General features: G+C 44.6%; 1 protein-coding gene and 1 pseudogene across 2 annotated transcripts in view; both read right to left on the reverse strand.

The window, feature by feature from the left end:
* The window catches only part of LOC135975263 (uncharacterized), a 443,768-nt gene that overhangs the window by 246,340 nt on the left and 172,966 nt on the right, over positions 1–24,462 (reverse strand). The gene's annotated exons all lie outside the window — the stretch shown is intronic.
* On the reverse strand, positions 21,990–22,921 carry LOC101936222 (olfactory receptor 13G1-like; annotated as a pseudogene).

Genomic DNA, 24,462 nt, shown 5'->3' on the forward strand with positions numbered 1-24,462 from the left:
CAAAATTATTCTTTGTCAAATCATAAGCAAAAGTTCCCCCCAAACATTTGCTTTTTCCCCATAAAAAGTGTCAAACTCCAGTACCTTAATTGGTGGTCAGTGGGAGCCAAACTCTTGACTTTTTCAGTGAGCGCCAGTTAGGACCTGAACTCACAGGATGGCTCCTTCAACTGCTACTTGTAGTAGACTCATCTCCTGGGGACCAGCCACCTTAGGAGAACTCATAACACACAATGAACAGTGCACTGCATAATCCCTTAAAGGATTTTTTAAGTGTGGTTCTGTTCTGGAAAATGATTTGGTAATAGTGCCAGTCATTATAGTAAAAAGCTAGGGGACAGATCCACAATTAATGTAGATAAAAATATCTCCATTTAAATAATTGGAGCTACTGAATTGTACACAACATAAGGATCTGAGCTAGAATTTCTTCAACCATAGCAAATCAAATGGGATATTTTCTGCTACTGTCCTTCAAAAATCTAAAGATTTCTGCTGTTTGTATTTCCTTCTTCAGACATTCATCATAAATGGGGCACATGTAAAATGTTCTAGCAGCATTCTTCATTCTAAGCACTGTGACCGACTCAGGCCAGAAGGATATAAGAGGGTAGGGGAAGGCAGGTATATCAGCCTCAGAATAAGCAGATCCCTGTTCCCTGGATAGCCAAACAAGGGCTACTCTAGGCCAATCTAGACACCTGATGCCAATTTAGCCAGTTAAGGTCGTTAGGCTAATGCCGGCACCTGACCTCAATTAACTGACAGAGGGTCAGGTAAGACTGTTAGGCTAATGGAGACAGCTGGAATCAATTAAGGTCCCACTTATGCTGCTTTAAAAGCTCTCCTTTCCAGTTTTCTTAAGAGGAGCCCAGGTGAACTGGAGGAGAGGAAGCATTACTGTACCCTGAGGTAAGGGTGAAGCTTGGAAAAGGGGAGTATGGGGAAGTGGCCCAGGGAATCAAAGCAGTGTCAGTGGAGGAGGGAAGCCACTAATAGCTGCTATCATTAGGGTCCCTGGGTTGAAACCCAGAGTAGAGGGCAAGCCTGGGTTCCCCTTTCCCCTCCCCACCCCCATGATCTACAGAAATCCCTTTGAAAAGGGAAACAGACTTGGATCCAGGCAGGAGACCAAACTGTGCCTAAGGAGCTCTAAAGAGCAACAGAGACTGTGGGTATTCCACCTTCCCACCTCCCATATAGGCCTATGATGAAAGTAGCTCAATAATCTGTAACCTTTGCTGCCTTACTGGGAAAGGGAGGTTATATTGAGGGCCTCAGTGAGCTTCTGAGGCCACTATATCCGCCAGGAAGCGTGGGACCCACCAATACAGGCTTGGAACTTTGTCACAGCACATAGAATATTTGTGGAAACTATAAATCTCTACAACTGGAATCAATATTGTGTGTGTGTGTCCATTTTACCACATGCACTATGTGTAATGAAGGCAATTTGATTTCATTTCAGATTTCTGACATTTGGACCTTCAGTGTTATGTTTTTCTCTCTCTCTTTCTCCATTGAAACTCACCAATGGGAAAAATATAATTTTCAAATGTAAAGCAGAAATATTCTTCTACATAGCAGCCTGGCTGTCTCAGTACAGTACCTGGCAAAGTGGAGGGCCCTGATCTCAGTCAATTTCTGGGTGGAATCAAAAAAAAAGAAAAAGGAGGCAGTCTGAATTAATTTTGTTCTATATCATTATGGGCAAAATGTGTTCTAATGTCAATGAAAATTTTGCCATTAAGTTCCATCAATATGAGTAGCACATTTGGTTCAATTCCTTGCTTATCTACAGATTAAGTAGCTAAGACATTTGACAATCATGTAAATGCTCACATACTAGTTCTGGTTGCTGCTCCTGTTCTCCAATGTCAACTGTGGTGTTAGAGGAAGATTCTATATAGTAATCCTGGGAAATTGTTGATTAGATTATTATTAATAATAATAATAGGAGTAATTCCAGTTCTAGCACAGTCTGCACATCTCTAATGTATCCCTTATGCCAATTGTAATTCATCTACAGAGTGCATAAGAATGGTTAGGCTCAGATGAGTTTCCAGCCTAATATATAGATCAACATGGGGATATGTTTCCCCAAAGCAATTCAGAATAATCACTACAATGCGGGCCCTGTAGGAAAAACAAATGCATAAATAAATAAATAAATGTCTGTTTTGATTGGGTGATGGTAAAAAGATGATCCATTTAAATATTCAGCATGTATTTTGGTTTGTGATATCATTCTTTAAAATTATATCTGTTAATAATCATTAGCCTTTAGAGAGGGCTTTTCATCCATAGATCTTCAACAGCTTTAAGGATGGTCAGTGTCATTATGCCAATTTTATCAATAGGGAAACTAATGCAGACAGAGACTCGAAAGGCCAGTGAAGGAATGAGACCTAGAACAAGATCTGATGATTCTTAGGGCAGGGGTTAGTGCCCTATTCACTGGACCATGCTGCCTTCCACTGCTGGGCCAAAATCTCAATTTTTCGAAATCACCTACAAATATTAGGTGTCTCTATTTAGAGTGAAGTACTGACACACTCAAAGGGCTGGATAGTTCCAAGAGCCACAACTAGGATGACCAGACAGCAAATGTGAAAAATGGGGGTGGGGGTAATAGGAGCCTATATAAGAAAGTCCCAATTTTTGGGTCTGTCCCTATAAAATCGGGGCATTTGGTCACTCTATCCAAAACCCCTACTGCTCCCACTGATTTCAAGTTGTAGGTGCTTAGCACTGCTGAAACACAGGTCCTAGGTAGAAACCTGTGAGATGCTGTGTGCCATGGTGTACACTCAGCAAAATATTGATATAGACTTCTTCGTGTCTCAGTGATTCTGTCTGTAAAGTGGACAAGATGACAGGGTACACCTAAATTCTCTAGAGATCTGGGGAAGAAGGATATTGCATATGTCCTAAGGAATGGTGCTAATACAGTGTGGATGGCAGATTTATGTTCTGCAGCATGACGGTTATCATGATGATTATTAATTAGAATCATCAACATCTCTCCCTTTTGTTTAAAGAAAACTCTCCCAAAGAAGCCCCATGAATACTGTCTGAATAAATCTGTAGACAGTTTAGGACAGACGGTGAGCTGCCCTTTTCTTCTCAATTTTGTGTTCACTTTGAAACTTAATGTTGTTGGTTTAAATACCAGTGAGGATGATGATTTTACCATGAATCACTTTTAGTAAGAAAAGCAATCTTTCAGGACCAGGACTACAGCTTGGGGTTGGTGACATAGCTTCAGTATTTCTCCTCCATACCATCATCAATATCACCTCTGTCATGACTGTAAAGGTTGCAAAGTCAAAAACCCCAAAGTTAAGAAATGCCAGATTTAAGCTTGGGTGCACAACTTGAATTTTTTGAGGTTATTACTTCTTCATGCAATGCAAAGTCAATCTGTGGGATGCATTGCCAGGAGATGTTGTGAAGACCAAAAGTATAAATGGGTTAAAAAAACAACTAGATAAGTTCATGGAGGATAGATCCATCAATGGTTATTAGCCAAGATGGTCAGAGTTGCAACCCCATGCTCTGGGTGTCCCTAAACCTCTGACTGCCAGAAGCTGGAACTGGATGACAGGAGATGGATCACTCGATAATTGCGCTATTTTGTTCATTCCATCTGAAGTATCTCTCCACTGTCAGAAGACAAGGTAATGGGCTAAATGGACCATTGGTCTGACCCAGTATGGCCATTCTCATGTTTTTATATTCTTAAGTTTTCCCCTTGATCCTACTTATTAGGATACTATTTTATGACATGGCCAAAGACTTTTTTCCCATGAGACCCCTGCCTCAGTCAGTGCAGAGGGCAATGGAAACTTTGTAGAAGTGTGTGTAGGGGGGCACTGGTGCCAGAACTGGGGGATCCAGGAGGCCATGCCCCACACTTTTTAACTTGGGTGTAGTTCGGGCAGCCAGTGGCAGGCCCCTGCCGATACTGCTCCATGCCTGCTCGAGGCTTGCAGTTTGGTGGGGGGAGATGGCACCCCTGCCTCCCAAATCATGCCCATGTTAAAAAGTGTGGGAGGGGGCATGGCCTTCTGTCACCTCCCCCAGTTCTAACGCCTTTGGCACATGATAGATGGTGCTCATGAATGTTCAACTATTCAATATTTCCTTTTAACTGCCTCCTTCAAAGTGCAGCCCCAGGCATTCTTAATTATTTAACTGGGCAATCCGCTTTTACATGGTGTTCTCATCACTGGTATATTAGGGCTTGACTCACATAGAAACTTAGGTGTGGTAATTTGAACCGGGATTCACAAAGCTTGAGCTAGGCACGCAGGCTCCCCATACAAAGAATGAGAGAGATGGGTACCTAAGAACATGATTCACAAAAGCCAGCTCTGGTGCTCTGAGGTTCAACCCAGACTAGCGAAGAACAGTATCACTACCTGCCCTGCAACTCTGCATGCCTTCAGTGCTATGCTGCTGTGGCTCACAGACGGGTGACAGACAAGCATGCATGTTTCACCCTGGCTTCCACTACCTCATTGCTTTTCACAGCGTGAATCTAACACTCTCCCAGTCCCAGATTTACCCCAAAACATGCACAAAATGTGACATCCAGCTGGCGTTCCCCAAACTGTGAGTTACTGTATTACCCCTCTCAGCCTCAGTAAGTAAGCTGCTGCTAAGCTGTGTGACAGTAAACTCTCCAGGACTCTGCCAGTCCAAACCTTGCCCAGTAGCTAACAATCAGTGAACCCCAGCTCCCGAGTTCCTTGGAGATGTCTCTTTGTCATGTCCAGCCATCTCATGGAACACTCCCAGAGGTTACTAAGCTTGTTGCTCCTTTAAAGAGACAATACTCTGCAGCTTGTTGTCATAACTGGGGTTAGCACGCTGAACTGGTTTATAGTAAAAATTAAACAAATTTACTTAACAAATGGACATAGGATTAAGTCATACCAAGGCTAAGGAATAAAGATAGAAAGGGTTACAAGCAAGCCAAAGCAAAACTATGGTTCTAAATGCTAACATGTGAATTAACAACTTAGACTTTCTCATTCAAAGAAGGGTTCCTTTCAAAGTCACTTTTCCAGAATGGCTGACCAGATTCTCTGGCCAGGACCTTCACAGATCTCAAAGTGCTTGTTTCCTTTGTTCCTCCAGCTGGAGGATGACTACATAACTTTTTCCTTTTCAAAGTTCACTGAGCCTGCCTCAAGAGGTGGGAAGGCTTCCTGGGCCTGGAATCTCCATTGCCAGTTGAGATAGTTAAGTAGCCTCCTTTCCCCACTCACTTTCCTGATGGCTTTGTTTACCTTCCATATAAATGTGCTCCTCTTTGTCTTTGGTCACAGCTTGCTTAATTGACATTGGAGACAGTTAGACAGCTGCCTTCCCTCCAGGTTGGGAGAAGCCTGTCTTTCTCCCTTTGTTTGGTCACAAACTTTAAAGCATAATATCAGTGAGTAGCCATAGTTTCTCACATTCTGTTCACACAGACATTTCACAGTGATATTAACCACCAGTGTGTCATTCGCTTTCCAATGATGTATTACATGGCACCTTTTTGATACAGGTTATGACAACAATGTGGTAGATACAGTGAGTCTCAGGTCTGACAAGAGTGACTGACTGAGGATAGGTTTCAGAGTGGTAGCCATGTTAGTCTGTATCAGCAAAAACAATGAGGAGTCCTTGTGGCACCTTAGAGACTAACAAATTTATTTGGGCATAAGCCAATGGACCTCTCGGTCACTCCAGCAAGGTAGGTGGCTCCCTGACTAAGCTAGTTAATGGAGATGACAAGGAGATGGGTGTGTCCTAAGCCCCCACCCCCTCCCAGAAGAAGGAAGAACAGCTTCCTCATATACCTTTTATCCCAGTAGTTAGCATGATCACTTGGGTATGGGATACCCCTGGCTGAAGATGTACTTGAACAATCAGCTGAGTGCCCCCAACCTCTGGGCTAGAGGAGACCCTGCTGTCAGAGCCCATCAGTAGCTCCACTTTGGATTCAATAATTAAAGAGCAACAGAGGGTCCTGTGGCACCTTTGAGACTAACAGAAGTACTGGGAGCATAAGCTTTCGTGGGTAAGAACCTCACTTCTTCAGATGCAAGTGAGGTTCTTACCCACGAAAGCTTATGCTCCCAGTACTTCTGTTAGTCTCAAAGGTGCCACAGGACCCTCTGTTGCTTTTTACAGATTCAGACTAACACGGCTACCCCTCTAATAATTAAAGAGTTACTGGGTCACAGTGGAGAGGAAGCACCAGCATGAGAATGATTCTATAGCTTGGTGGTTAGTTCCTGGATCTGACATGTGGGAGACCCGCAATCCTGTCCTCATGGTCCAATCAATCTTTAATTGCATATCCACAGTGGAATGGCTTCAACAGCAGAGCCTGAGAGACCTGCCCCACTACAGAATATCCCTTATCCCATTGGCTAGGGTATCCTATGTGAATGTCCTAACCATGGAGCTGGAAGTTATGCAGGTGACAGACTTTTTGGGTGAGCCTATGTGCAGGGCCAGATCCAGGAAGCAGCCTCTGAGCATGCTTACCAGATTGGGTCCTGCAGGTGAGTTAGGCAGGGGAACACTTTTCTTCTGCATGGCTCTCGGGCTTAGGCAACTGGAAATTGAGAATGGAGTAGGAGTGTGCATGTTCAGATGCAGCAATAGAGGTACTGGGGAAATTTTACTGCCAAAACTTGTGTGCCAAGTGGACTTAGGTGCCCATAGTGTTTGGAAACAACTCAGCAAGGGTTTTGTGAATCCCATGGGCCCTGATTCCGGGATTTAGGTATCTAAACTTGGAGCTAGGTACCTAAGTCCTCTTGTAAATGTAGACCCTATATGTTTTTTTTTTAAATCCAGCTAGATTCCTAAATACCTTCAATATCTCATAATAAGTGCTTAATTCATGTTTCAAAATCTGGACCCAGGTGCCTAACCTGCATAGGCACTTCCAAAAATCCTACTAGAAATGGTCTAACTAATAGTGTAACTACCCATATTTTAGATAAAACCCTTCTTGAGCAGCTTCTTTTCACAAATATTCAGATCCAATCACCAAGTTCCCAGTCATAATCATAGAATGTCAGGGTTGGAAGGGACCTCAGGAGGTCATCTAGTCCAACCCCCTGCTCAAAGAAGGACCAATCCCAACTAGATCATTCCAGCCAGGGCTTTGTCAAGCCTGACCTTAAAAACCTCTAAGGAAGGAGATTCTACCACTTCCCTAGGTAACCCATTCCAGTGCTTCACAACGATCCTACTGAAAAAGTTTTTCCTAATATCTAACCTAAACTTCCCCCACTGCAACAGGAGATCATTACTCCTTGTTCTGTCATCTGCTGCCACTGAGAACAGTCTAGATCGATCCTCTTTGGAACCCCCTTTCAAGTAGTTGAAAGTAGCTATCAAATCCCCCATCATTCTTCTCTCCTGCAAACTAAATAATCCCAATTCCCTCAGCCTCTCCTCATAATACATATGCTCCAGCCCCCAATCATTTTCGTTGCCCTCTGCTTGATTCTTCCCAATTTTTCCACATCCTTCTTGTAGTGTGGGGACCAAAACTGGACACAGTACTCCAGACGAGGCCTCACCAATGCCGCATACAGGGGAATGATCACGTCCCTCGATCTGCTGGCAATGATCCTATTTATACAGCCCAAAATGCCATTAGCCTTCTTGGCAACAAGGCCAAACTGTTGACTCATATCCAGCTTCTCGTCCACTGTAACCCCTAGGTCCTTTTCTACAGAAATGCTGCCCAGCCACTCGGTACCTAGTCTGTAGCATTGCATGGGATTCTTCTGTCCTAAGTGCAGGACTCTGCACTTGTCTTTGTTGAACCTTATCAGATTGCTTTTGGCCCAATCCTCTAATTTGTCTAGGTCCCTTTGTATCCTATCCCTACCCTCCAGCGTATCTACCACTCCTCCCAGTTTAGCGTCATCTGCAATCCATGCCATCCTCCAGGTCATTAATGAAGATATTGAACAAAACTGGCCCCAAGACCGACCCTTGGGGCACTCTGCTTGATACTGGCTGCCAACTAGATATGGAGCCATTGATCACTACCTGTTGAGTCCGACAATCTAGCCAGCTTTCTATCCACCTTACAGTCCATTCATCCAGCCCATATTTCTTTAATTGATGGCAAAAATACTGTGTGAGACCATGTCAAAAGCTTTGCTAAAGTCAAGGAATAACATGTCCACTGCTTTCCCCTCATCCACAGACCCAGTTATCTCATCATAGATGGCAATTAGGTTAGACAGGCATGACTTACCCTTGGTGAATCCATGCTGACTGTTCCTGATCACTTTCCTCTCCTCTAAGTGCTTCAAAATTGATTCCTTGAGGACCTGCTCCATGATATTTCCAGGGACTGGGGTGAGGCTGACTCGCCTGTAGTTCCCCAAATCCTCCTCCTTTCCTCTTTTAAAGATGGGCACTACATTAGCCTTTTTCCAGTCATCCGGGACCTCCCCCGATCACCATGAGTTTGCAAAGATAATGGCCAATGGCTCTGCAATCACATCCACCAACTTCTTTAGCACCCTCGGATGCAGCGCATCCAGCCCCATGGACTTGTGCTCGTCCAGCTTTTCTAAATAGTCCTGAACCACTTCTTTCTCCACAGAGCTGGTCACCTCCTCCCCATTCTGTGCTGCCCAGTGCAGTAGTCTAGGAGCTGGCCTTGTTCGTGAAGACAGAGGCAAAAAAAGCATTGAGTACATTAGCTTTTTCCACATACTCTGTTACTAGGTTGCCTCCCCCATTCAGTAAGGGGTCCACACTTTCCTTGACCTTCTTCTTGTTGCTAACATACCTGTAGAAACCTTTCTTGTTCCTCTTAACATCTCTTGCTAGCTTCAACTCCAAGTGTGATTTGGCCTTCCTGATTTCACTACTGCATGTCTGAGCAATATTTTTTACTCCTCCATAGTCATTTGTCCAGCCTTCCACTTCTTGTAATCTTTTTTGTGTGTGTTTAAGATCAGTAAGGAGTTAACTGTTAAGCCAAGCTGGTCACCTGCCATATTTACTATTCTTTCTACACATCGGGATGATTTGTTCCTGCAACCTCAATAAGGATTCTTTAAAATACAGCCAGCTCTCCTGGACTCCTTTCCCCCTCATGTTATTCTCCCAGGGGATCCTGCCCATCAATTCCCTGAGGGAGTTAAAGTCTGCTTTTCTGAAGTCCAGGGTCCATGTTATACCCATGTTCTTTATAACACTAGAGCTAATTGAAAAAGACTGTGGTTTTCCATTGTTTTAAAGAGACTAAACCTTTAAAAGTAACACATGAAAAATTTCCAGTTTTCCAATGGGAAGCCAACCCCTGCCAAAATCTGAATTTTTAAAAATTCGGTTAAAGCTTAGTTTTCAGTAAAATCTATTGTTTTGCAATATTTATGCCAAAACTTGGAATTTTTTTTATTTAAAAAAAAACCACCAAAAAACCCAACAACAAAAATAAGAACCTGGAAAATTCAGATGAAAACAAAAAACATTTCCAAGAACACCCCTGAAGTTGGTGAAGGAAGGAAAGGGAGACGAAACAAGCTGTAATGTGGGTTACATATGTACTCAAAGAAATTGGCCTCAGTGGTGTTTAAGGATGAACACTTAAGTGCATGCCTAACTTTACTACCATGACTAGTTACAAAATTAGTGGGACTACTCACAGTTGTGAAGTTAAGCATGTAAGTATTTGCAAGATTGGGGACAGAAGTTGTACTCACTTTGAGTGACAGCTTGCATGCTGTTTATGACTACCTGTCTTCCAAAACTCATATTTATATGTAAATGAAACAAGTTACATTAAGAAAATGCCCAGACTCTGCATCACTCTTCCCCCTCTAACAAGAAATGGCAGAGATCCATGTTTCCTGACCAGACTGCACAGGTCCCTGCCTACACTGTTCTCAGAGTAGCAGCCGTGTTAGTCTGTATCCGCAAAAAGAAGAACAGGAGTACTTGTGGCACCTTAGAGACTAACAAATTTATTAGAGCATAAGCTTTCGTGGACTACAGCCCACTACAGCATCCGAAGAAGTGGGCTGTAGTCCACGAAAGCTTATGCTCTAAAAAATTTGTTAGTCTCTAAGGTGCCACAAGTACTCCTGTTCTTCTTTTTGCCTACACTGTGTTATTGCCAGCAAGCTGTAAGATGCCCAGGTCTGCACTCTGCTTTCTCTCCAGAGGCTATAAACAGTGCAAATATCCATAATTATAAGTTAACACACAGCCCTTTCTAAGCAGGCACATTTATTTTTAAGATGAAAGCATGAAAGGGATCCAAAATCTCCCTACAGAAGATTACTATATATGAAGAACAGTCATCCTCAACAAGCTATAACTCACTCAGAGTCTATATTGAGATTACAGCTTGGTTCATTGTTTTGGAAGATTGAATAATGAGAGGTGAGAATAGTCCGCTTTCTTGCTTGCTTGCTTTCTTGATTTCTTGCTTTCTCACAATTTGTGCTTCTAAATGATGTTTTCCAACTCTTGTAGGTTGATATTTTCAAAGGGGCCTAAGTGTGTTATGAACCAATCCCCAATGAAATTCAGTGAGAGTTGAGTGATTCATTCATTTTTACTCTTTAGAAAGTAGAGCAACATTTAATTTGTTTTGTTTTAATTTTTGTAATTTGGCTAAATATGTTTTGCAGGAATACACATTTCCACAACTGTGCTTATAAATCTTGGACCATATTCTGATCTCAATTTGACCCTTGCAAATCTGGTGTAAATTCATATACATGTGTGGAGTTTATTTGATTTTAATTGCAGGTGAGTCTAAAATCAGTGAAGGTACAGTGTTGTAACATTGGGAGGGATAGAAATATAGGTGCTGACTTCCTTTCTACTCGGGGGATGCTTGACCCCCCCACACACCACCTCAGGCCTGCCCGAACTCCATCCCTAACTCCATGCCCCCATCCCTGTCCTGCCTTTTCCCGCCTCTGCTCCGGCCCCAGCTCCCCCTTTACTCCACCCCTTCCCCAAGGCCACACCCAGCCCCACCTCTTCCTGCCCCTGCTCCATCCATCCCCTGAGCATGCCCCATCCCCGCTCCACCTCTATATGCTGCTGATCAGCTTCTCTGTGGCATGCAGGAGGCTCTGGGAGGGAGACGGAGGAGTTGATCAGCAGAGGGGGATGCAGGGAGCTTGGCTGCCGGTGGGTGCGAAGGACCCACTAATTTTTTTTCCATGGGTGTTCCACCTGCAGGTAGGTAATCAAATGGACCCATGCAACAAACCTCAATGCCAACTCTGCCCACATATCTACACCAGCGACACCATCACAGGACCTAACCAGATCAGCCACACCATCACCGGTTCATTCACCTGCATGTCCACCAATGTAATATATGCAATCATATGCCAACAATGCCCCTCTGCTATGTACATAGGCCAAACTGGACAGTCCCTATGTAAAAGGATAAATGGACACAAATCAGATATTAGGAATGGCAATATACAAAAACCTGTAGGAGAACACTTCAATCTCCCTGGACACACAATCGCACATTTAAAGGTAGCCATCCTACAGCCAAAAAACTTCAGGACCAGACTTCAAAGAGAAACTGCTGAGCTTCAGTTCATCTGCGAATTTGACACCATCAGCTCAGGATTAAACAAAGACTGTGAATGGCTAGGCAACTACAAAAGCAGTTTCTCCTCCCTGGTGTTCACACCTCAGCTGCTAGAAGAGGGCCTCATCCCCCCTGATTGAACTAACCGCGTTATCTCTAGCCTGACTCACTCTTGCTTGCATATTTATACCTGCCTCTGGAAATTTCCACTACATGCATCTGACGAAGTGGGTATTCACCCACAAAACCTCATGCTCCAATACGACTGTTAGTCTATAAAGTGCCACAGGACTCTTTGCTGCTTTTACAGATCCAGACTAACATGGCTACCCCTTTGATACTTGACACCTCCAGGTGGTAATCAAGCACTGCAAGCTCAAGTTGCACAGCTGCTCTCAGACAAATAGCAGCTGCAGGCGCAAGTATGGGAGCTCAGCACTGAGAATACCCTGCTGCGAACACAGCATGCAGTGCCTTGCCCTGAACAGGGACCTGTAATACCATTATCCCAACGGTTGGACAGGAACCACCAATGGTTCTGGGGCTTCATGAACCAATGCCACCTTCTGTTCCTGAAGTATCCCCAAATCTATGCCTCTGACCAGGCCAAAGTGGCCCTAGTAATCAGCCTGCTGACAGAAGATGCATTAGACTGGGTCTTCCCCTTGCTGGAAGGCCATAGCCCAGTGCTGTCGGACTGGGATGCTTTTCTTCAGTGTCTACCATTTTCTCTGACCACACTGAGTGTGAGCGGTTGAGGCTGCCGTGAGGGGATTCTGGCAGAGGCAAGACACAGTGGCCTCCTACGCAGCGCACTTCTGCTGCCTCACACAGGATACAGAGTGGAACAAATCAGCACAGCTGTACCGGTTCTAATGAGACTTGAGGGAAGGAATCAAAGATGAACAGGCCTGTGTAGAGATGCCAATAGGCCTAGATGCCTTTTTGACATCACCATCTACATAGATAATCATCTGTGAGAATAAAGGGAGAAGAAAGGGGGTTCTCTGTAGCCCACCCTACCACATACCATGACACAAGCTTCTGTATCAGCTGCTGAACCCATGCAAGACAATCTAGCTCTCCAGCAACTCACATCTGAAAAAAAAGGAACAGCGCCACCAGCACTCCCTGTTCTTCCGCTGCACTGAAACTGGCCATGCCATCTCAGCCTGCCCAGTATAAACAGTGAAGAGCATGGGGAAACAAGCCGAGCAGGCCTGGTGGGGGCAACCAGCCTGGATCTTGAGAGGAGAGAAGAGAATTTCTCCATATTCTAGTCCTCAATGAGAGGCACTTATCCATAGGCTTTCCATTTACAGGTTCCTATCCAGCTGCACATCCTGGGTGACTCCTGACAGATTCCTCTCCAACAGGCCCTCATGAATTCAGGAGCAGTGGACAATTCCATGGATGCAGTTACAGCTCAGATCCCCTACAGATCCCCCTGCTATGCAAGGCCAAACTTGACACTACCAAAACTCTTGAAGTCTCCCCACTGTCCGCAGATCCAGTTCTGGAGGAGACAGTCCCACTGAAGGATGTTATTCAGAGACACAGAGAAATAATACAATTTGGTGTGATCCATTCCCCACATTTCCCCTGACGATTGGCATCTCCTGGCTGATGGTTCATGACCCCCTCATTCACGGACGGGACCAAAAACTCACCTTCCCTTCAGAACTCTGCCAACAGCATGGCCAGGGACCAGCAAACATTGCACCCAGACCCAAGAAGGCTCAAGTAGAAGTAGTGGCTCACACTGAAACACCTAGTAGGGGAACTATGGAACTTCCCCCTCCCCCCCCCAAGTACCGCAACCACACTGATGTCTGTAAGAAGAAGAATGCAGAAAAATCCCCCCATCCACATTGTGACTGCCACATAGAACTTTAGACAGGGGTTAAGATAATGTTTGTGTATATATATACACAATGTTAAAGCCTGAAATGGTGGCATTGTAAGAATATCTTCAAGAGAATGTGACCCAGGGATACATCCACAAATCAACTTCACTAGCTGGAATCCTGGTCCTTTTCATAAAAAAGAATGATGGCAGTCTCCTGCTCTCTGTCGACTACTGAGCCCTAAATCAGATAACAGGTATGGAACTGTTACCTGCTACCCCTCATCCTTGAGTTGTTGGATCATGTGGGGGCTGCCTGCATATTCACAAGTGGATCTCCAGGGAGCTGTGGTGGTGTATGCACACTCCATCCCCCTTTAGGGTGGATTGTGGGTGTGGTGACACCGCAGTTACAGGCCACTCGACTGTTCAGGGACTCGAGACAGTGCGAGAGTCAAAGTGACAGCCATTGGGTTCTGGGCTGTGTTGCCTAATGGCCCAAGACAATATGCCCCCCCTCAAGTGCAAGGCTGTGTGGCCCAGTAGCTGAAGTAAATATTGGCAGTCCTCGAGTGCAGAACTGTGGCCTAGTGACCAGGGTCAATACAGAGGCCCATGAGTGCAGGGCTGTGTGGTCTAGTGACCAGATCTGGGGGCCGCCACCTAAGTAGGGGTGGCAGCTGGGGTAGAGGGCCCATCTGACTCCACCAGGTCCCAGTCCAGGGCCTTAACAGTGGCAGAGTGGTACACCACTGGATCAGCGGGGAATCCAGCCACAACACTGACCATTCCCGAGTGGGAGATAACACTCACTCTACCTCCCTGGGCCACTTCCTACTGGGTTTCCTGAACCTGTAGTCCATAGGATGTCGAAGGCTCCAGGCTCCTCAGTGCAGGTAACTTGCTGGGACTCCTACTTCAGCTGGTCAACTGCAGGTGACAGGTCTCCAGTCAGGGTCTCGGGATCTCCAGCTCCCACATGCAAAGGCTGTAATGACTCCTGGACTGGGGCCTCCATCAAGCATCCTTCCTCCTTGGCAGTCAGCCTAGTCTGAGCCGGGCTGCTCTCCTTTATACTTGCACAGAAGTTGGAACGCCCAGCCTGGTCTGAGCTGTGGTACTTCCTCCACCCATAGTGTGGAGTTAACCGTTTCCCACCTTCTGAAGGGTATGCACACCCCATCACAGCATCTTACAATCTCATTTATATCCTGAATGGAAGACCAACTTTTCGACCATCTACAGCCACTTTTAGTGTTTAGTTATTCCATTTGGACTGACTAATACTCCAGCAATATAGCAGCATTTCATTAACTATGTGCTACGGACCTATTGGACCAGTTCATGGTAATGTACTTAGACGGTATAATGATATTCTCAGACAATCTGGACTACCACACCATTCACATCCACACAGTCCTGGAGAGATTATGACAACATGGTCTGTACGCTAAATTAGAGAAGTGCACATTTGGTCAGACCTCTACAGAGTTTCTGGGTTTTCATCCTGTTCCCAGAAGGCATCAAGATGGATCTGCACAAGGTCCAGGCTGTCTGCAACTGGGCAGTCACATGCAATGTGCATGTCCTACAATATTTTTTTAGGCTTCACAATCTTCTATTGGAGATTCATTAAGAATTTTCCTATGGAAGCCAAGCATCTCACTGCCCTACTCTAAAAAAACCCTTCTAAGTTCTATTGTTTGCACAAAACCCAGCACATATTTGAACAGCTGATTGCTCAGTTGGAAGAGGAGGATCACTCTAAGGAGCCAGTTCCTGATGCAGCTGGGGCTGTGAGAGAGGCTGGGAGCAGTTGGGTGTCCTGGAGACCCATGTCTCTGACCAGCAGGGGGTCTCCACTGGGTTCCCTGTTGGTGGATCTGAGATGGATGGAATTGGAGCTGAGATTGAAGGAGTCAGAAGACCATGAGAGACAGAGAAGGCATGAAGCAGAATAGCAGGAGAGACAGTGGCAGCATGAACTGGCCATGGCTGAGCTGAGAGGTATAAGGACCCATCCAGGGGATACAGGCCCTGCTCCTGTAATGGCCGAGGATTTGAATTTGAATCCAGGGAACTAATCGGTGGAGACTGAAGCAGTCAGTGAAAATGCAAATGACGTGGCTAGAAGGGGGCAAGTGCTGCTAAGCTCCAGATACCTGCTTGTCTGTAACCAGAGCCCTGGAGCTGAGTGGGACAGAGAGATAGTTCCCACCCCCCTGCACACAGGGGATGTGGTTCACCCTGTCTCTGAAGTGGTGAGCAAAGCAGCAGACTCACTGCCTGCCCTCACTGGGACAGTAGGGGCAAAGCTGGGCCCAGGGGAATCAGAGACCCCAGCTGAGTGTGGGGAACCACAGCCATGGCGGGACAGCTGCCAACCAGGGCTGCTTTTTCCAGAGGTGTAAAAGGCCCAGGATAAGGGTAAAGCAGCCTTGAGACACCTGTCTGTCATAGAGGAGCCTTTTCAGAAGGTGGCCCTGGACTTGGTCATGGATGAATGGGTGGGGAAGGCCTCCCCCGATGGAGAATCAGTGGTGACTTTCTAGGAAAAGGTGGCTGAGTTCATGGGTCTGGCCAGGGAGAACCTAGCTGGGGCCCAAGGGAGGCAGAATGTCTGGGACAACCACTCAGCCTATGACACCGGGGACCAGGTGCAGGTTCTCATCCCGGTGAGGAAGAATAAGCTGTAAGCTGCCTGGGACGGGCCCTTCAAGGTCATCAAGCAGCTGAATGAAAAGAACGATGTAGTGGAATTGCCCAACCGGCCTCAGAGCCACCAAGGGGACCAGGTCAACATGATGGAGTCGTACTGTGACCATGTGTAGCCAATGGGAGAAGGGGGAAGATCCCTTGCTGAGTCTCTTCCCTGAGACAGGAGCTGGCCCCTTGCTGGAATCATTTCCCCTCTCTGACCAGCTAATCCTTGCCCAGCAGGCAGAGATCAGACAGATGGTGCATTTGTACCAACAGGTGTTTTCCAACCAGCCTGAGCTCACTAACCAAGCTGTCCACTGGGTGGAGATGTGAGTTGGCCCTCCCATCAGGTATTCCCTATTCAGAGTAACTGGGAACACAGGCCAGGCCCTGGAGGGAGAGGTCTAAGACATGCTGGCTTTAGGAGTGATCCAGCCATCCATCAGCCCAGGGGCCTCTCCCATGGTGCTGGTCCCAAGGAAAGATGGGTCGATCTGATTCTGTGTGGCCTATTGGAAGCTCAATGCCATCATCATGTCTGATGCCTGCCCATACCTAGGCCTGGTGAGATCCTAGACAAATTGTGGGGGACTCTGTACCCCATGGCCAGGGATCTTACCAAAGGCTCCTCGCAGGTGCCTTTAGCTCCAGATGCCAGGTTGAAACCTGCTTTTGTAACCCCTTTGGGGCCGTACAAATCCCTGGTCCTACCTTTCGGCCTCGAGGAGGCGCCAGTCTGCCAGCGCCAGTGGGATCAGTTACTGAGGACGATGGAGAATTGTACCCTAGCAGACATTGATGATATTTTTGTCATTAGCCAGACCTGGGGGAACCATGTGTCCTCGGTGAAGAGGAGGCTGGGTTGCCTCCAGGATGAAGGGCTGACTGTAAAAGCTGGGAAGTGCAAGGTGGGGATGGCAGAGGTGTCCTACCTGGGCCACAAGGTGGGGAGAGGCTGCATAAAGCCGGCCAAGGTGGGGGAGATCAGAGACTGGCCTGCTTCCCAGACTAAGAAACAGGCCCAGGCCTTGATTGGGATGGCAGGGCACTACCGGAGGTTTGTGCCCCACTTTACTTCTATATCAGCTCCCATCACTGAGAAGCCAGACAAGCTGGTCTGGACCAGGCAGTGCCAGAGGGCTCTCTGCATGCTGAAGGAGGATCTGGTCAAGGGCCCGGTGCTGGGAAACCCAGACTTTGACAAGACCTTTATGGTCTTCACCGATCCCTCAGACACAGGGCTGGGTGTGGTGTTGATGCACAGTGATGCAAAGGAGAAGAAACACCCCATCATGTACCTGAGTAGAAAGCTGCTGCCCTGGGAGCAGAGCTATTCAGCCATAGAGAAGGAATGCCTGGCCCTGGGGTGCTTAAAAGGCTGCAGCCAGAAATATTTGGACAGTGCTTCACTGTGTGCACTGACCACGCGCCCTGCCGTGGCTACACCAGATGCAAGGGGCCACTGTCAAGCTCCTGAGGTTGTCTCTTTCCCTCCCGGAGTATGAGATGGAGGTGGTCCAGGTTAAGGGGAGTGCAAATGTTATAGCTGATGCTTTGTCCCAGAGAAGGGGGCCTGAACTTCCACAGGCCACTGACTAAAGTGACCCCGCTCAGTTCGGTCTCAAAGGGGGGAGAGATGGAATGAAGTGGGGATTTTCCCTTGTTATGTTGTATATGAGTTTTACTGTTGAACCTATGTGAGTTTTACTGTTTTGCATGATTGCTGTGTGTGCCTCAGTTTCCCTGTGTGCTGCACCAATACCTCAGTGGTGGGAATGGGGGGGGGTGTCTTTGGCTGAGACCTCTAGGGCAGGTGAAGCTGCTCCAATTGCCTGCACATATGCTATGACCCGTGCCCTTCATAACCTGAGACCCAGGAGGGGGATGCAACCAGGTGATGACCAGGTGACTGCCCGGGAAACATGACAAAGAGAAGGAGGAGGAGCAACAGTGTCTGAGGTTGGATTGCAGGTAGCTGGGCGGTCTTCTTCGGGGACTGGAAGAGAGGGAGTTCAGGGCATCTGGCCCTAGACTCCCCAAGATGGACTTGGCTGAAAGTCACTGATTTCCATGCTAAAAAGCTCTGTTCTATGCTGTGTTCTTGTCAACTAATAAATCTTCTATTTTACAACGCTGGCTGAGAGTCAAGTCTGACTGTGGAGTTGGGGTGCAGGGCCCTCTGGCTTCCCCAGGAGCCCCACCTGAGCAGACTCGCTGCGGGAAGCGCACGGTGTGGAAGGGGCTACTGAATGCTCCGAGGTCAGACCCAGGAAGATCAAAGCTGTGTAAGCTTCTTGCCCTGGAGACAGTATGCTCAGATAGAGGAGGCTCCCCCAGAGTCCTGCCTGGCTTCATACGGAGTAGTTCCAGAGCATCGCCCCAGTGACTCCATGACGCTCTGCATTATTATTGATAATTCTAACATCTCCATCTAGTAATGGACAAATACCTTTGTCAGGATTCTTTTTGTTTCCAATATACTTTAAAATCTACTTTTTATCTTCCCCTAGCTTTGCAGGGCATAGTTTTCTTCTTGAATCTCATTGCTTCCTATTAGTTTTCTACTATTCCTAACTTGTCATTGATATGTGCGACTATCAACTTCCCCTTTCTTCTATTTGTTTTCTCTGTGTGTATAAGGTTTTATAGCTGAAGATGGTACTGCATCTGAGCCACATAAAATAGTGTGAGGGTTTTCACTGGCCTAGTCCATGACATAATCTAGTGAGTAATTTCCCAATCACTTTTGGGTGTTGTGACGCAAGAACTATGGTTCAAGCCCATCTCTGCAGAGATAGAGTGGAGCCTGCATAGGCTGAGAGGCAAATGTTTTCATTGCCTGTGGGCAGAGGAATCAGCAAAAATTTTCTCAGTGTAAGTGAGACTTAGACTCAATAGACTCATTTAGCCAAATAGTATATTCACAGATTCATGGATTATAAAGCTAGAAAGGACCATTAATCTAACCTGACCTCATAAATAAGAAAATCCATGGAATTTTGCTGACTTATGTTTGAACTAGAAAGGATCCTTTAGAAGAATACATCTCATCTCGATTTTAAAATTGCCACTGAGGAAGAATCCACAAAACCATCTACTAAATGGATCTAAATTGATCAAGAACTGCATTGGTGCAAAACAGGCATAGCTCCATAGAAACCAATGAACCAGAGGCCTGTACTGTAGGTGTTGGAAGCAACAAAAAATGAAATCATCCTGCTAATAAAAATTGCTTATGAAAATCAGTAAAAGTGGAACACAACTTGACTGGTGCAAACTGGCTTGTTGAAGTGAAAGGAACTGTACTAAATAGTCTCCAAGGTTCCTGGTAAATTCAGGGCTTGTCTTAGAAACAAGTCAAAAGATTCCAGAAATGGGTGGAAATGTTTACAGTTGAAATCACCAAAATAACTGGTGAATATTGATGGGATGAGGCTGCCACACCTTGATTCATGTCAAACACTGAACAGTTATTATACATTTTTCCTAGCTACTAACATCTATGTTTGTTAAATCTACTTGGATGGGACATCCTACGGCTCATGGCAGGCCCAGTTCTGTTGCAGTTTGTTGTAAGGACCAATCGCATTGCAGATTGTGTAAGGACCAATAGCTTATGTCCTCATCTTACCGACATTTCCATCTTATCAGTTCAGTGTTCTCTCTTATCTCAACTAGCCCAAAAACATATGTTCACAGTGTAACCTTGCACTCAAATCAAGCCATATACAAGTTTACTAATGCCCAGAAAGATCTATGTCTCCACGTTGTGTCTTCTATTTTGCTATTTGTCTTTTGTCTAGTAACACTCTGGCTTAGCTTCTATGGCAGCTCCACCCTTTAGTATGGTGCTGAAAGTCTGTGACCAGAAAGGCATCTAAAAGCAACCCTTGAAACAGCATAACCCTGGTACTAGTTTTCCAGGTTTCAGTGTGAGTGATCAGACTGTGTGCTGGGCCGATGTTTCTCTAGCACAGTGGTTTTTAACCTGGGGTGCCCACACCCTCTGGGGCTGCGAGATGCCCTTTCTGGGGGTGCGAGACATGCCAGATTTTTTTAGAAGGGAAATCATCGAAAACACAAATTAAGCACAGGGACGTAAATAAGTACAACTACTTTGTTTCATCAAACCTATGTATTTATTAACATTATACATTTTTTAGCGATTACTGTAATATACAAACAAAAATATATATCTAGATTTAAAGAACTGACCTCCTTCAACGATTTTTGATAAACAGTGCGAGAACATATTTTGAGAACCAAAGGGGTGCAGGCTGCAGTAGATGTTAAGAACCACTGCTCTAGCGTGAGGTTGCAAGTGTGAGTCAGCAAAAGGGACAGAAGCTGCATTCTCTCTTTGCTGACCTTTTCTCTCTCCTTTGATGTGTGTTGCCCTTCTTTTAGGATCGGACTCCAACAAGAACAAAAACAGCTCAAGAGCATCAAAATTAATGTTTTCTCTTTTCTCCCCAAAAAAGGAAAGCTAAGACCATCTTTAATAGCATTTAACTCCCTCCCATAAACAAAAGATTTCCATATGAAAGATTCTATACAGCTAAAAGGAAAGAGTAAAGGATATTGTTGCAATGAAATCCTTATTTAATACATTATTTTAAATATACCTGAACTGTTTTTGTTTGTATGTTTCTTTTTTCTGAGAATTCTATAAAAGGTTAAAAAGATATGTAATGATGGTGATTATCATAGGAGTAAACAGCAATAACTGAACATGAAACCCTTGACCTCATTGAATTGTATATTATTGTAAGAGTGAATAACGTTTTCATTAATATCTTATTTATTACTGAGATTGAGACATTGCCTTGTCAACAGAACAGGTCTTTTGGGGGAAAAATCAAATTTCTCATTTTGAAAGTGTATCATTACAGTTAGATAAAAATGTATTCCGATAAAAATTTTATTAAAAAACTCTCACCTGAATCTGACACATGGCCAGGATACCTGTAGATCTCAACAGATATGAGATTGAAAATTTTGTGGGTTTTTATGTCTCACAAGAAATTAGAGGAGAGAGAAAGTCAGTTTTATTTTGCTATGCTACTTACTCATTGAGGAATAGAACAGAATATTCTGATTCAGTGACACGGCACACAAAGTAACTTGCTGAACAATGGGCCAGTTTTCTCTGTATATTGAAGTATCTAGTGTGATTTTCAAAAGCATCAGGACATTTAACGTCCATTGAAACCAATGAGTTTTAGGTGCGTAGAGGATTTCAAAAATCCCACTAGGTACCTAAATATCTTTAAAATTCTGACCAAATGTACCTTAGTCCAGCTAGCATAACTCAACATGTCACAACTGCTGTCAATGGGGCCTGATCCCCAGATGTGTAAATCAGTGATGTCAATGCGATGCATTCCTGCCACTGTAAAATGTAGTAGTTCCATTGAATTTAATGTACCGTAATGTAAATTTATGTCTATTGAGGTCCATAGATCTGTCCCAATTTACACCAACTGAGGACCTGGCTTAGAAGGAGCAATGGAGATAAGAATAAGGTTAACTCTGTGAAAAATTCCTATTTTAGAACATAAGAACATAAGAACAGCCATACTGGGTCAGACCAAAGGTCCAGCTAGCACAGTATCCTGTCTTCCGACAGTGGTCAGTGCCAGGTGCCCGAGAAGGAATAAACAGAACAGGTAATCATCAAGTGATCCATCCCCTGTCTCTCATTCCCAGCTTCTGGCAAACAGAGGCTAGGGACACCATTCTTGCCCATCCTGGCTAATAGCCATTGATGGACCTATCCTCCATGAATGTATCTAGTTCTTTTTTGAACCCTGTTATGGTCTTTTTTTTATGGCCCTATTTTATGGTGATAGGAAATATTTTCAGGACAGCCACTTTGACCTCTTTATTGCGCAGACTGTAGATGAGAGGGTTCAGGGTGGGAGTCACTAGCGTATACATTATGGCCGCCAGCCTGTTGTTATCCAGAGTGTTACTGGAGGTTGGCCGGATCTAGGTGTAGAAGATGGAGGAGTAGTACAAGGTGACCACAGGCAGGTGGGAGGAGCAGGTGGAGAAGGCTTTCTGCTTCCCTTTGGAGCTCTGGATTTTCAGGATGGTGATGATGATGAAGATATAGGACATGAGGGTCAGCAGGAAGTTCCCCATGGCCAGGCAAATGTCTGCCATATAGACCATAATTTCGTTGAGGTAGGTGGAGCTGCAGGAAAGTGCCAGCGTTGTTGGGAATTCGCAAAAGAAGTGCTGGATGAGGTTGGGTCCATAAAAATCTAAGCTCAACACGAGCAATGTGTTCACCAATGAATTGAAGACACCCACAGCCCAGACACCAGCTGCTAAACTGATGCTAATTCTCCTGCTCATCAGATTGACATAGCGCAAGGGGTGGCAGATAGCTACATACCGGTCATAAGACATGACAGTGAGGAGCACAAGCTCTGTCCCTGCTGAGAAAGTGAAGAAAAAGAGCTGGGTCATGCAGCCATCAAAGGAGATGTTTTTTTTCTTCTGCATCAGGTTTTCCAGCATTTTGGGCAGAACCGGGAAGTGCACAGAATGTCAACCATGGCCAAATTGGCAATGAGGAAGTACATGGGGGTGTGGAGAGGTGGGTGGAAGATAATAGCCACAATGATCAGGGAATTGCCCATGATGACAACTATATAAATGCATAGGAATAGTGCAAAAAAGAAGCCCTGGTGGTGAGGATGGTCGAAGAGGCCCAGCATGATGAATTCAGTCACCCTGCTGTGGTTACTGGGGTCCATTGCTTGAGTGTTCCTTCTGTAGGAACAAAGATAAAAGTTGCTGTCAGGTGTTGTATCAGAAATTACAGCAATATGGTGACTGAAGAATCTAGAATGACTGAGAGACAGACAGATAGAAATCTTGTTTTACTCTAGACATTTCACACAACATGAACAAATTTAGCTATATTAAAATATGTTAGCACAATAATCTGTCTCAGCTACTAAATCTACATTCGCCTGATATTTGATTCAAGGAGGGGAAAATAACACTCAAATAGAGGTGTGTGAAGTCATTGGGAACGTTTCCATCAATGGCATGAGTTAGGAGTTCACAATATAATCATAAACATCATTCATACACCAGTAAACTTATTATTAACCAAGATTCTACTTTCTAAATGAATTTATCAAAATCAATCTGTTGCAATATAGGATGCTGTTAGTGTGTGTGATGTATACCACACATCTAATACAAAACATAATAATATGTTTATTTCTGTAGAATCAAGGTGCACAAAAAATTGACTGGAATCGCCTTTAAGGGGCCCTTGTGTAAATGAGAAAAAGCTCCATTGCAGTGAATGTGGATGATTCCCCACTCACTGTATTTCTCTGTTATACAACTAGCATAAATGAGAGGGGAACTGTACCTCTAAAATTTGACTTTTATGATAAGCCACATGGCAATATGTTGCTTCATTATTAGGAGTATCATTCACATGATTTGACAAATACTCTATATTGTATTATAATTAGGTCTCCCTTTACTGTCTTCAGACTTCTCTAATCTTATTACTACTTTACAACTTCTGCTGATTTTCCTCTTGCTCCTACTGTAGGAAATCAGGAGTATCTCCTTTGAAGTTAAGGGAGTTATTGAATTGTAGAAATGATGAAAATGAGAAGACCATCAGGGTAAACAAATCAAACTTATCATGAGATCATATTAAACTAATTTATCTTATTTCATATTAGAGTACTTTTTAAAGAAATTGTCACCCTTCATATCACATTTCCAATGTGATTACAAATTTTTCAGGGCACAGACAATAGGTGGGGAATCTTCCACTGTTTCTATTAATGTTACAACATTATCTGCATTGACTTTAGACTCAGCTACAATTACAGGAACTCCACTGATGTATGTGAATTTACATTAGATTTGTATTGGTCAAATTCAGATCAAAATATGGTCAAAGATTAATAAAAAGAGTGGTGGAAATGGGTATTCCTTCAAAGCATATTTAGCCAAACTGAAAAAATTACAACAAACCACATGAATGAAATTAATCACTCAATTCTCATCAGATTTGACTGGGTGTTGATGCCTAACTGTCTTAGAAAATTTGAAATACGAGCCTAAAAATGTCAGAAAATTCCATTTAGAATTTTGAGCAAGCTAACAAGCAAGAGGAATATTCTTACCTTTCATTCAATCTTCCAATACAACGAACAAATCTGGAGTTTCAGTACAGACTCCGAGTGAGTTATGACCTACGGAAGACATTTTTTTTCATATATAGTAGCCTTCCGTAGGGAGATCGTCCATCCCATGTGAA

The sequence above is a fragment of the Chrysemys picta genome, chromosome 13 (assembly GCF_011386835.1).
Source record: "Chrysemys picta bellii isolate R12L10 chromosome 13, ASM1138683v2, whole genome shotgun sequence".
In the NCBI taxonomy this organism is placed as follows: domain Eukaryota; kingdom Metazoa; phylum Chordata; order Testudines; family Emydidae; genus Chrysemys; species Chrysemys picta.